The following is a 14998-nucleotide window of genomic DNA, read 5'->3' as shown; positions in this document are numbered from 1 at the left end:
TCACACCAGTGAATTGAGCCCTCCGGCCTTACCCCCTCCTCCCGGTGGGGGGTGCACCGTCTTTTGGACGTCAGACGTCGGGGCAGGGGTTTCCAGTATCTGGTGGACTGGGAGGGTTATGGCCTCGAGGAGCGATGCTGGGTTCCTCGTTCCCGTGTCCTGGAACCAATCATGGTGCGGGCCTTTCACAGGGCTCATCCAAACAAGCCTGGTGGTCGCCAGGTGGCTCCCATTGAGGGGGGGGTACTGTGAGGAATTGCGGTATCTCCTTCTCCTTTTTTCTGTTTGTTTGTCTATCTGTTTGTCTGTCTTCCTGGCTGGGCGTGGTTGACCTACTTTCCGTTTTCCGCCAACTCACCTTCGCTCCTGTTTCTCATCATCACTGATTACCACCACTCACCTGCAGCTGCTTAAAACTCCGGTTCGATCATCAGACTTCGCCAGTTCTTCGTATACTCACAGTGGTAAACTCCAGTTCCGGCTGACTAGATTTTCTAGTTCTTTTGTATACTCTTCCTGTTGGATTTTTTCGTATGCTAATCCTGTTCTGTTTTTTTGCCTGTTCCAGAAACTCCACATTCCATTCCGTCCTGCCTGCCACGTCCAGCCCAACCTCCGTCTCAGCCCTGCTCCACGTTCTCCCCACTCTGTTCAAAGTTTGCTTTGTCCCTGGTTTTTGTGGACTTATTAAATCCAGTCTTTTTGACACTTCACCTAAGTCTCCGTCCCAGTGTTCTTGCATAGCGGGTTCAAGTTTTGTGTCTCTTTACGAGGAGCTTAACAAATACTAACACTGAAGTTCTGCCACTGTCTGTGTTTAAGTGGATGTCATTGAAGACCTTTACAAGAGCAGTCTCAGTGCTGTGGTTTGGACGAAAGCCTGACTGGAACACATCAAAACAGTTACTCAACTGTTGAAAAACAACTTTTTCAATGATTTTACCTAGAAATGGGAGGTTTGATATGGGCCTGTAATTGTTCATTACTGAAGCATCTAGATTTTAAGAGCGGTTTAATGACTGCAGTTTTCGGGGCCTGTGGAAAAATACCTGAGTGAAGAGATTTGTTTACTATATGAAGTAGATCTGAGGCCATGCAAGGCTAAACATATTTGAAAAATCCTGTTGGAATAATATCAAGGCAGCAGGAGGAGGATTTCAGAAGTTGAATAATGTCCTCTAGGTTTTTTTCATTAATCTGATGGAATTGTGTCATGGTGTTTGAATTGATTTTAAGTGGACACAGAGACAACACATTTGCTGTACCTGATGCAGAGGCACTGACTGCTTGTCTGATTTTCTGAATTTTGTCAGTGAAGAAGGAGGCAAAATCATTGCATGCCCTGGTGGATAGAAATTCAGAGGCTACTGACACTGGGGGGTGGTTTTGATTGATCTCTGGTAAAAGTTGGCCTTCAAAATGGTTTATTTCACCTTTCTATGTATTTTTTTATTCTCCTAAGGTATTCTGGGCAATTGCTGTGTAGCATTGGTATGAGTTTTAGCTTATATTTATGTCTTTGTGAGTACCATGGCCATACCAGTTTGACCCGTTCTCACTTATTCTTGAGTTTTGCTTTGGTGTAGGTTAAGATTGACATGAATACAACTCACTTTACATGACAAAGTAGATGGTCAATGGATTGTACTCATATAGCGCTTTATCCAGTCTTTACCACCCCTCAAAGAGCCGATTTTTGGCGCCGATAGATGTCGGGCCGTCGATGAGCGTTGTGTCGCCCTATTCAGATTGGTGTGTACTGCACCGTTGTGTCTTTTCGGCCGTGCCGACACCTTCCGCCTACAATTCGACATGTTGAATCGGGAGGCCGTCGGCCAAATAAATCACTCTGATTGGCTGTTCAGCTTAGCGAATCAGTGCATGAGAAGCGAAACGGAAGTGAGGGACCCAAACAAAATATTAAGAAGGCAAATCTGATATTTCATTTAACTCCAGCTCTCGACACAGGTTCGGGAAAGCCCCATGAGCTTCTCGTTGTAGAGTGAAAATGGAACGCACACGCTATTTGTTGTTTGTTTATATCACGCAGTCTGTTCTTCTTCTCTCGGTTATCACGCAGGCTGTCTTCCGGTTGTTGCCTCTTTTGAATGACGAATACACACTACCGCCACCTGCTGGTAAGGAGAGTTATTGCCACTCACGCATGTGCAGTTCGTACGTGAAACTTGGCCGTCAGCTGAAGTCTTTGCGATGTGTTCCAGTGTGAAACATGGCCAAGACGCAGGAGACGTGAGGCTACGCATCCCGACGGTGTTCTTTGGTGTCAGTTTGGTGTGTAAGAGGCTTTACATGTCATCCTTCACCCTTTCACACCTCATTCTTACAGAGCAGTGCCACTTGCTCTAGCAAGCTAACATTCACACACATTTATACACCGTTGGCCATGTCATTAGGAGCAGCTCGAAGTTAGTATCTTGCCCAAGGATGCATCGACATGTTGACTACAATGGCTGGGATCGAACCAGCAACCTTCTGTTGAAAGAAGACCGCACTTCCTCGCAGCCACAGTATCCCTCAGTCGTGAGAAAATCAAGAAGAATGCGGTACTAAACCATGTTCTCTTGCACTAAGACAAGCCAAAGGAGGTGTGGACGATACAGATGTCTCTCGGTCCCCCCATGCGGACATTTTCTGGGCATGAAGGACTGGGAGGAGACCCTGGGATAGACCAGAGACATGCTCGGGGGATTAAATCTCCCAGTGGGCTTCCATGTACTTGAGGATAGAAAATAAAAAGATAAGTTGGAGGAACTTGCACAGGATATTTAGGCTGTTGTACTTTCCAAGTGTATAAACTAGAATGGATAAATGATTGGTTAGAACATTTCACTGCACCTTTCAAAAGCTCTCTTTGAGTGTGGTTATTGATTCAGAGATCAGTGTAATAACTTCATGTACCGAGTATTAAAAACTGAAATATTAAAATATTATATGTTGTGTGGCTAATCTGAATTTTAAAGTAACTGTTTAATAAATGTGATGTCAATAGTACAACCCTATGAATTGTACTTGAGTAGAATTATAACATGGCAATACATGGAATTGTTTTGATGACTACAAAACAATTACACTTAATTACTTTCTACCATTGGTAACAATGAAATGACCATGCTTATCATACATAATGGCAGTGGTCGCAATTACGTTTCATCACTGAATCTCAGTGTCGCTCAAGTAGTTGCATACTACACAAGTACTTTAATTTGTTGGGTCAGTTTTAAATTTTTGTAATATTTACACAATTGTATTGGTTAAGCTTGCTATTCAATAATTTGCAAAGTAATGTTTTACTAAAGAACAAATTAGCCATATACATTTGAGGCTATGCTCTTTATTAAACAGCACATTAGGATTGGCCTTCTACTTCTGTGACAACGCCATGGCCATAAAGGACATCAGAATAAATTAATATAATTATTAGTTTGTGGAATAAGGAAGACTAAAAGAAAAATAATGACTTAATTGTACTCTAAGCTCACATAACCTGAGGCTATGGTGCTCAACGCAAGACATCTACCCTCGTGGGGGCGCGCTCATGTGATTGGCTTAGAGTTTAGGAGACATCTGATTGGCTATAGATAGAAAAATTACAAGTACGAATCGGCTGACCGTCAGGGGAGTCTCAAAAAACCCACACACGAATGCACAGCGATCCATGCACAGAAAGCGGTTTGTGTTTGCAGGTTCAGAGGTTTTAGACAGAAAACAAATATGTGAGGATCAAAAATACATATGTAAAACTTTTTTCTGTATTTGGATTTTATTTACATGTATATGAAACGGAACACATTTGTGTGGATCCAGTGTGGATACGGAAATACAAGTGTGAATCCTTTTGCGGATCATGAAATACAAGTGTGAATCCTTCTGTGTGCATGTGTGTATTATGAGACTGTTTTGAGCCCATACTTTGTTGATCCAAAATCGAGAAATTGTGTTGTTATGAAATTCCCAAAAAATTATTTTTTAAATGTCTAACTTTTTTCTCCCCAATTTTCGGCGCCCCCGATGGGTTGATGTGCCCTTACCCCCAAAACACACCAGGAGCGTCTGCGCCGCGTTACGTTGCGGCTGCGCCACGCTGCGACCTCCTCCTGCGACAACACACACCAGACGCGTTTCAAAACGTTGCGGAAGCGGAGCGTCGTGTGTGCAGCCTCGCAGTTGTTGTTGATTTTGGAATATTTCCTGGACATTTGTACTTCTACAAGTAAGTAGGCTATACGTAGTTAAATGGTTTATGTTTGTGTCTGTTTAAATCGTGTTTATTGTTGTTATTTCCTATTTTGTTGTGTTGTAGACTACAGACACAGTTAATCATAATTGTAATATTCCAGTTATAAACGACATGAATCAAAGATGTGTTGCTGTATTTTAGTGGTAAAAAAATATGCATTCATCATCATAATTATTCTATATATATATCATTTACAGTGCCTGTAAACCGGAGGAGAACGCTGGCATGTATTCTCCTACTTGAAAGACTACGGGGGGATGGGGGGAGGAGAAGGAGCCGGTTATGGGTGCACCCCCTCAACCAGCAAAGGAGACAACAAGGTGATTTTCATCACCTCGTGGCCACCAATATTTTCGGATGAGTGCAGAGCAGATGGATGAACTTCTGTCCCTCCTGGGCCCTGAACTGACCAGACAATCCACACATTTCAGAGCTGCCATAGAACCCAAGCATATTTTTTCTGTGTATGTAATACAATTTATAATAAATAGTTTTGTCTGACAAATGACTGCCAAATTATTCTTGTCTGTCCTCACAATTTATCTGACTATAAATGCAAGGTTTTCCACCACAGCATACTGTATTTAAACATTATTGAGAGTATTTTGGGTAGTTGTTATAACACATGAATAAAAACAAATTATAATACAAAAATATAATATCATTATAAAGAGTTAAACACAACTGTATTGATCCCTGGGCGAAATTCACAAGATAAAGTATAGTTAAAAAACCAATATTTATAAAAATATAAATACAAAATAATAATAATATAATAATCTTGATATAGGAAATAAGATCTTACTTTATTGTGAAATGCAAGTTTACTGAACAGTTTTTTAACGACTTTCACAAGATGTTAAACTACTGAATGGCTCTGTACTGTACCTACAAGTATTAATTAACTTTAAAACATTAATATGTAGTTGTTACCTTCCACTCCACAAACTGCAGCGACTAAAAACCAGGCCTTGTCCTTTCTGATGTTGTCCTTGTAAAAAGCATTGGTTACATCATATACAATTGTGTGTTTCTCCACTTCCATTATGAACACCTCGTCGTCCATGGTGCGTTTCGTAGTGGAGGTGTTGTGGGGTCTGCTAAATTAGTATATGTGGGGGATGGGCCTGGCCCGGATGCTCACCTTTCCACTTCCTGCGAGGGGGGGGCTGCCTGCCCGACTTTACCTTACGGCTGCGCCGCGGCAAAAATAGGATTCATCCTAATTTTAGAGAAGCGCTGCGCCGAGCCGCTTCTGGGACGCGTCTGAGCCGTAACACGGCGCGTGTGGTGTAATAGCACCCATTGACTAGAGTGGCCGCGATCCTTACGACCGCCGCGGCGCGGCCGTAACCCGACGCAGACGCTCCTGGTGTGTTTTGGGGGTTAGCATTCGCCTATACTGCCTATGCCAACGGCCGGCCCTGGATGTTGACAGACTTTAGCTATTAAGTCGTATGTAAAGGTTCAGACATTTTTGCAGTGGCGAACCGTCAGGGCCTTCAAGGTATTCAGAGAATACCCTGGAACACTCAGATAAAACAAAAAAAAAATTGATTTAATTATATAAATAAAATGTATATAAAATGAATAAATGAGAATCGTATCTGTGTTGTTGATCTGTAATATTACAGTGTTACGTTGATTTGTTTGTCCTTCTCGGACCATGCACTACGCATTTCAGTGGTTTCGTGTTAGAAAAGAAAGCAACCAATCAGATCTTGTCCTTCAACCAAGGTATTCTACACAGTGCTTGAATTGGAATGAAAAAGGTGCCAGTACTCTAAAATCAGCAACTTTTTCAAGTCAATTTTATATATACAGCCCACAAACAAGAATTTGGCTACTATAATGCTGGTGGGTTTGTCTCTTTACTACTGTATATTTTAGAAAGGTTCACTGTACTTAACATTGTTTATGATAGGCAGCGGATATGGCTAAAGCTCAGTAAGGTCAATATTAACTGAAAATATAGCAATCAAAGTCTAGATCTTCTGCTGAAGACACATGAAGCAGAGACCTTTCAGGTGAGAGCCCCTCTGGTGGTGTTCAACATTAATGACAAGGAAACAAAGCTCTGGTCAGAAGCATTTTTTATAAAAAGCTTTAACAAAATTAAGTATTTCTGTACATTTTGAATGCAATCTAACTTTCCAACTCAGAAAACGAAAAACGAAAAAGTGCCAAAAGTCTTCTCACATGGCTGAGCTGCTTTGCAATATACTTCACCACTGAAGAATACAAATATGTATAAAGTAAACTATGATGCAATCTAACTTTCCAACTCAGAAAAATGATAAAGAGCATGAACAAAGAACATGTAAAAACAAATGCAACATTTGCACAATCTAAAATGAGAAACTGTAACTGCAAGTAACAAAGTCTGAGCCATGGTAAAGAGTTACATTGAACACCAAGCTGATCAGATAACTCCCTGGTTGGTCTGAAGTCCTTCTATCTCCAGGATCTGTACAAATCGGCACATTATGCCAAAAGTCTTCTCACTGGGTGAGCTGCTTTGCAATATACTTCACATTGTTAGAAAAGGCTCCAGAAGGCCTTGGGGACATCAGTATCAGGGGCTGGAGCTGGACAGGCTCTTTCATCAGCACTTCTCCTTCCCTTTGCCAGCCAGGACCTCACATACTGTTCCGGATTGAACTGTCCTAGTGATGGTCCATTACATTTAATGAAAACCAGGCTGGACAGTCGGCTGACAGAGAGAGCATTCCTTTTTGCAGTAAGGATATTGTTCATGCAGCTGAATGCCCGCTCACACTCACTAGTGGAGACAGCGATGGTTCGGACTGCTTTCAGTAGAGGCTCCATGGCAGCAGGTGTACGGGATGCCCTGGTTTCCTTGTATTCGCGAAAGCCCTGAACAGTCTCTCTTCTGTCCACTTTCAGCACTTCGCACAAACGTAGCACCTCTACGTCCCCATACTGTACGTCTAACTCCTCTTCAGGCCAACTTCCAGGATGGATAACTTTCATGTCCTGGATTAGCTGATTGTCCCGGGCCTCCCGGCCATGTAATGGGATTTCTCTTGTGCTGACATGAGAGGAGGTTGTGGAAGTCATTCTGTGTCTCAGATTCTCTACCATACTGCGGAAAAACTGACCTGCATGAATCTGTACAAGCCTGCCATTCTCACGCAGGGCAACACCCTTGAAGGACTTCTCAGCTAGAGCTGTATGAACTGTAGTCATGTGTGGGCCAGGCATGGTGTCCATGGATTCAAAAACTCGTATTTCTCGAGTTAAGAGCCTATCTGCTGTAGGCAGTGTCATCTCTCTTTTTTGGAGTTGCCGAGAGAGGTCGCTGAGCTCTGTGAGCGCATCGTACATCAGTCCCAGATTGCTGACAAACGTTGCAGATGTGAGCACATCATCCAGGCCCTTGTACTTTGCTCTGTCTCTGGAATCCCTGCTCGTGTCGTTTGCAGCATTTGTGAAGTGATCATGAAGCACTCGGTAGTTTTCCCAGACTGCTCTGACGCTCCTTTCACTTGAAGCCACCCAGCAGATGGACAAAACACGCCCTATCACCAGGAGACGCTGTCCGACTGCTTGCGCACACTGCGCTAACTGCCTCTGATTTTTGGGGGAGGCATGGAACAAGGAATAGAGTTTGTCAAAAAAGATCTGGAAATGATTGAGCCCTGAGACCTCCTTGACCACATCCCCAACTGCCAGCTCTAGACGATGATTGGAGCAGTGCCACACAAACAGGCTTGAGAATTTACTACACAACTGGGTAGCAACGCCTGTTCTCTTCCCTAGCATGACTGAAGCCCCATCACATGCAATAGAAACGAAACACTGACCTAAAAAGTCCTCGTTAAAATCTCTTCCAAGACACTCCATTAACGCCTTTGTGATGTCATCAGCCGTTGTTCCATCCAACTCGATCAGCTCCCAAAAAAACGTTTCGGGCTCAGCATCAGCTAATGCTGAGCGTAGGCACACAACAAGCACCGTTTTACCACTAATAGTGGTAGATTCATCGACCAAAACACAGAGTTTTCTTTGGTTTTCTGTAATGTCTTTTGCCATTTTTTTCTTCAGCTCATGAGCTATGTGGTCGATGATTTCGCCACAGGTTTTATTGGAGTGCAAAACCCTGCCCACGTTCAGCCCATTCAGTTTCTGTACATTCAAATCAATTGGCATGTCTGTGAATGGCCGGCTATGTTTGCCAATTTTATATGTCGTTCGAAAAACTCTGATAGTGGTGTCTAATTCAGATGTATGCATAGACTGCACTTGATGTTGAATAGTTTCACATGAAGCAGATGTAAGGATGTCAGCAGCTTTTACATGGGCTTGTGATTCTTTATGTTCTTTGATTTTTTTTCTCAGGCTAGCTTGTTGTTTGCCCTTGTCAACACCGAAATGAGACACTGCACACTCACCCCATTCAGTTGACAGTTTCAGTCCTTGTCCAGTGTGTATTCCCAAAGATTTGACATCTCTGCATATCCGACATCCTAGCTTCTTATCTTTAAGAAGGAGCCATGCATTGGTCTTGCAAAAATATTGCACCTGGTCCGTTGTCCAGCAGTCAGGTGCATGCTTTGCCTGGTGTTGGTGGTGGCAGTTGCGCCAGCAGCAGCTAACGTTAGAGGCTCTGGAGGAGGCGGCGGAGCTAGTGCTAATGCTAATGCACTAGAACTTGGAGCAGGAGGATCAACCAAAGAAAGCTCCCCATCAGACACAATTTCCAACACAGGCACAGCATTCTCTGTATTTGAAGTTTCTTCCGGCGACAACCGCTGTCTTTTTGCACTTTTATTAATCCACGCTAACATTTTAGAAATGCTAATTTGTGACGTGACTTGCTTTCCTTCTCTCGGGGGCGTGCCTGCTCTGTTCTATCACTCTACATAGCCACCCACTGGGTGGGAGTTGCACTGCATAAACACAACACACGTGCATCTAGGTATGTAAATTGTAAAGCATTAAAACATGGTTTTACTAACAGTTTTCAGTATGTTGTTACTTCGGCATTATTATTATTATTATTATTATTATTATTTTGAAACGTGTATTACTATTAAATCACGGTCAAATAGGTTAATTTTGACATAGTCGTTTCCACCACAGTATTTACATGGAGAAGATAAGCCCCGCCCCCTCTCCAGCACGTTCTGTTTGAATGACAGGAGTAAACAGCTGACAGCCGCTGTGAAACTCCAGCGGTTAGAGCGATGAGAATGTCCGTTCGGCACCTCATGACGCATCTACTGAGTACCGGGCGGCTGTATATATATATATATGGATGTATAATAAGAACGGCGGGAGAGTGTTGAGTACTGGCACGGTGCATGAGTACCGGAGTACCGCCAGCATGCCGGTACTGAGCAAGAAGTGCCGGTACTCCATGGGTCAGAACCAGAAGTGCCGGTACTGCGTACCGGTGAGTACCGGCCCAATTCCAGCACTGATTCTACATCCTTGATAGAATGCCCTGTCCGTTGCACTGAATGAGAGCGTACGTTTGGACTGACAGTTGGATCAACCAATCATATATTGATTTGTAGCCAATGGGCGTGTTCTTTCAGAGTTTCCCTCGGTTCCAGGTAGAAGGCCCGCTAGTTAACTGGCTCGAGACAGAGGATCTAGATGCGACGAAGCAATTCATGCCATTTTATTGTTTTTAACGTTGAAATGACAAGTGCAACAGGTGAAGATGAAGTTATGAAGTTGTTGCGGAATTTTTGTGAGTACCCTTTTCAAGACGACAATTCAGTGAAAAGACGGACATTATAATGCCGCGGGGGGGGGGGGGGGGGGGGGGGGGGGGGGGGGGAGGCGGCGGTGGCGGTGGCGGGGGGTGTGTGTGTGTCTACAGAAGGTCCAGTTGTGATAGACACGGTTCGCCACTGCATTTTTGTGATTGGGGTAGTTCTGAGTCAAAGGGCAAATCTCTGTAGAAGTATGAATATTGAAGCTATAATAATGAAATGTGTAATCACTCCTAAAGTGCAACACAGAGATGAATACAGAGATATATGGACGAATCAACTTTGGTTACTTTTCCAATGTGTTTCCCAACATTTGTTGACTGTTTTCTGGCTAGTTAAAACATAACTGGTTGCAGCGCTACACTTAATAATTCTCATTTAGTTGTATTTTGCGGATATCATTATTTAATATGACTATTTGTTTGCATTTAAATTGTGAGTATATCATGCATACCATACTGTCCTGTAATGCTGAATTATAATTTTGCTCCAGTATCATGCCACTCTTATGGAAATGGTCTGGGAGGCGTGTGGTGCAGTGGGTTGTGCGTTGGTGTTCGGATCAGGGGAGCACAAGTTCAAACCCCACTGCAGTCAGCATGTCGTTGTGTCCCTATGGGTGAGACACTTCACCCAAAATTGCTCCTGTGGGGATTGCCCACAGTATTGAGTATGTAAGTCGCTTTGGATAAAAGCGTCTAACAAGTAATATGTAATGTCTGTGCAGCAAATAATGAAGAACCATTAAAGAGCTGCTGTCATGTGCATATGCATAATGTACATATTATACATTACCTGCATGAGACAACTGTATGGATATAGTTATTTGGTGGCTAATTCGGTATGCATTGTGTGTGTGTGTGTGTGTGTGTGTGTGTGTGTGTGTGTGTGTGTGTGTGTGTGTGTGTGTGTGTGTGTGGCCTAGCATTACTATACTTGTGTGTGTGTCATGGCGGCCACGCATGAGTGGTGAGAGGAACTCGCTCACCTTTTTTTAACATCTAAGCTCACATACACCCGTTGTAACTGCCATCGTTATTGCAGTGGGGATATAAGATGCACTGGACGCTTTTGGTACACAATGTGTCTCGTTACCACGCTGAGATTGGCCTTTAAACAAGCCCTGAACAGCGGGCGGGTCTACAAACAACGCCTGAACGTCTGCGACCCAAGCCCAACACAGGCCGGAGATGTTCGTGTAGACTTCGAGCAATATGTGCGATTATTGTCAGATTGTGAGTGGATTACTTTCCAGAGAGATGAAAGAGCGTACAGGGGGACACTGGACACAAAACTGCTCCAGGTAAGATCTAACTTTGCTGTTACTCCCGGAGGCGCAGAGAAGTGGGGCAGGCTGGTGACAATCCTGACCAGCGCTTTTTTCATTAATGGAATATTCTCCGCGACGCAACGAAACTCGCGTCCCTACGGATTCCAGCTTCTGAAATATGTCGCCAGAATCCTGAAGAAATTCCCTCTTTCTGACAACTTCCCGGTGGACCTTACAGCTGACTCGCTGACACCTTGGATAGAAATGCAGCTTCGCTTCATCCGTGAGAGAATACAACCAGCGCTGCGGGCCGCCGGGACAGAGACACAACGGCAGCAAAGGAAAGTTTCCAGGAACAAGCTGGCATATCTCTGGCAACACCGCAAATCAAAGGCAATCGATATCATTTTAAATAACAGCTGTTTTCCGGAAACCACACCCACTGTTAGTGATACAGCCAATGTGTATGACTACTATAAAGCCAAATGTCAAACTGTGCCGAGGGCTACTCCCCTGGCCACGCCCCCTTGGTACAATTTCATTGACAGAATAGAGCCAGGCTATTTCCCAGATACCCAGGATTTTACAACAGAGGAGGTGGATGCAGTTCTGGCTTCTCTTCCTAATAACAAGGCTAGTGGATCTGACGGGGTCATCTATGAGACGCTGAGAGCTACCAGGCCCACGTCAACACAGACACTCACACACATCTTCAATGCCTGCCTGATCAATGAGAAGGTGCCTGCTTCATGGAAAGGGGCCCTCATTCACAGGATACCAAAAAAGGAAAATGTCCCAGATGATCCTTCCACTTGGCGTGACATTTCACTATTGCCTACTGTATACAAAGTCTTTATGAAGTGCCTACTCACCCGCATCTTACCCTGGCTGGTGGACACAGGGATTCTCTCCCCCCATCAGAAAGCATATATCAACAGACAGGGAATGAACGAACATGTGTTTTGCTTAAAAACCGGAATAGATGATTTCAAACATGGATCATCTAAATTCTACACAGTGTTTTTGGACTTTAGAGACGCGTTTGGTACACTCTCCCATGAGGTGATGCTACAAGCATTAGAGGAAATACACCTGCCTCAGCCTTTGGTGAATATTGTATCCAATGTGTACCAAGGTTCATTTCTCCAGGTTATATGTGGGCAGCAGCTCACAGAGCCGATTGCACTGAAGGTGGGAATAAAAACTGGCTGTCCCTGGAGTGCCGTGAACTTCATCCTAGCACTCAACCAATGGATGAAGTGGATTTACCAGTGCGCTCCTTTGCATGTCAAATCCCCAAATCCTGTTCAGGGATACGCTGACGACGTGCAGGTGTCATCACGACAAGAGGATGTCATCATTAACATGCTGGCGCGCACTGATGAGTTCCTCCAATGGTCAGGGCTGGAGGTGAAGCAAGCTAAGTGTGCCGTACTCCATGAGCGCCGCAGTGGAGGCAACTGCTGGTATAAGGCCAAGAACGACAAGCCCCCCTCCTTTCTTGTAATGGGCCAACCCATTAAGGTGTATTCCCGTAATGAGACCTACCCATACCTTGGCCACAGGTTTAACATCGCTGGCGAGTGGGGGGAGCAGGTCGAGGAGCTCGCTACAGAGTTTTTCCATCGTCTCCACCTGATTGACTTGTCCCCCCCTCCCCGTCCTCATGAAGCTCCAGGCTGTGAGAGAGGTGGCTTTGGCTAAAATTCAACATCTCTTTGCCAATGTACACATCCCTCTCAAGGCACTGAGAGAAATGACAAACAAAACTGTCCAGCTGGTCAGAAAGTGGGTGGGCCTCAACACACACTCCACACGGGGCATCATCTTTCTCCCATGTGGAGAGGGGGGGCTGGGAGTCCCCAATGTCGAGTGGACCTACATAGCCACCAGGCTAGCCCACCTGATCCACATGCTTAACAATGATGATGTCACCGTAAGAGAAATGGCCAGGGCCTCTCTCCTGCTGGATCTACACAGAAGGAAGATCCCCCTGGCCAGCGCAGACCAGAACAACTTCCTCGGCTTCAGGAGGAAAGACTCTGGGAAACTGGACTCTCAGGCCAGGGGCTTCGGGGTCTGGTCTGACTGGCCAGATCTCAATGACCTCTGCAATCGGACTGGAGTCCAGCTGAAATGGACAAGACTCAACACACAGACTGAAGTCCCTGTCTCTGATGAACTGATCACAGACCCCAGTGTGGTTGTGAAGGCCGACATCACAACACCTCAGGAAGAGACTGTGGAACTGCACAGAGACTCTGCAAGGAGGGTTCTGCTCAGCATGAAGCAGTCTGAGATCAGGCAGCACTGGTGTGGACTCAGACTACAGGGAAAACTAGCCTGTTTGGGGTTTGCTGACCACTCAGTCTCACACTCAGTGTTTAAGAACGCCGCTGTTGGTGAGGATGTTCTGACATTTACCATCAAAGCAAGACTGCAGGTATTACCCACTAAGTACAATCTGTCCACCTGGTACCCTCGCATTCACACTCCATTCTGTTTAAACCATCAGGATTCACAACAACACCTAGAATCCATTGCACACATAACAAATGGATGTAATGCATACAAACGCCTGTACATAGCCCGTCATGACCGTATTGTGGACATTGTGTCTGATGCGGTACGAAACATCTTACCATCTAGCGCAGCAATGTACAAGCACGCTAGAGTGCTACCAGAATGGTTTGGTTTTACCAATGATGTCTTTGCTAACATCCCAAATACACCTGATGTTGTTTTTGTTGACACCAACCACAGGGAGGTGCTAATATTAGAAGTAGGCTGTGCCTTTGACCTGTACATGGACCAGGCTTTCCAGGACAAGTATATCAAATACCAACCACTGCTCGATGTGATAACCAGCTTTGGGTACAAGTGTAGATACAGCATACTTATATTCGGAAGTCTTGGCCATGTATATAAATGCACCATGATTGGTCTGAGAATTGCTGGAATGTCAAAGAGAAAAGCCAAACAAATTGCCAAATATTGCTCTGTTTCAGCTATTATTGGCAGCTTAGCCGTGTGGAGAAGGAGGTGCTATGTGTTCCCCTAAGTGTTCTGTGCTGCTTAGCCCCGATATATTTGATTCCCTGTCTTATGTAATATAATTTGTGGAACCAAATAAAGTATTCAAATGTGTGTGTGTGTGTGTGTGTGTGTGTGTGTGTGTGTGTGTGTGTGTGTGTGTGTGTGTGTGTGTGTGTGTGTGTGTGTGTGTGTGTGTGTGTGTGTGTGTGTGTGTGTGTGTGTGTGTGTGTGTGTGTGTGTGTGTGTGTGTGTGTGTGTGTGTGTGTGTGTGCTGCATCTCACATTGCTGTTTATTTGGAACCATATACACTACAGGATTATTTCAGCTTTTAACCGATACCATTTAAATGTTCCCTGTAGATCCATTCATTACATAATACAAGGGATGGCCATGGTGCTGACTCTACTGCGCATTACCTTACTGAAGCATTGTTATGAGTTATCGCTCGCACACACCTTGAATAAAGCGATTCTATAATGAGGAGCTGCTACACAACAGAGGGGGGGGGGGACAAAACAGAGTGGGGGAGAAATAGCAAATATTCCTGTCCCTTCTCTGCCTGTCCACAGATCACCCCCTCCCCCCAGCCCCACTTCTTGTTAAGAGATTAAATGCCACACTCATTGTTTAATAGGATTGCTTGGCAAGGACCATTGTGTGTGTATGTGTGTGGTAGTGGGTGGGGC

At 44.5% G+C, this 14998-nt stretch overlaps 1 long non-coding RNA gene across 1 annotated transcript; it reads left to right on the top strand.

Moving 5' to 3' along the window:
* The first annotated feature begins 4169 nt into the window (after positions 1-4169).
* On the top strand, positions 4170-4759 carry LOC117537222. Its single transcript, XR_004567694.1, has 2 exons — positions 4170-4231; positions 4456-4759. It is a non-coding gene; the product is annotated as an uncharacterized LOC117537222 (long non-coding RNA).
* Positions 4760-14998: the final 10239 nt, after the last annotated feature.

The sequence above is a fragment of the Gymnodraco acuticeps genome, unplaced genomic scaffold, assembly GCF_902827175.1.
Source record: "Gymnodraco acuticeps unplaced genomic scaffold, fGymAcu1.1, whole genome shotgun sequence".
Lineage (NCBI taxonomy): Eukaryota > Metazoa > Chordata > Actinopteri > Perciformes > Bathydraconidae > Gymnodraco > Gymnodraco acuticeps.
Note: the sequence above shows the minus strand (reverse complement) of the source record. Positions and strands in the feature narration are given on the sequence as shown.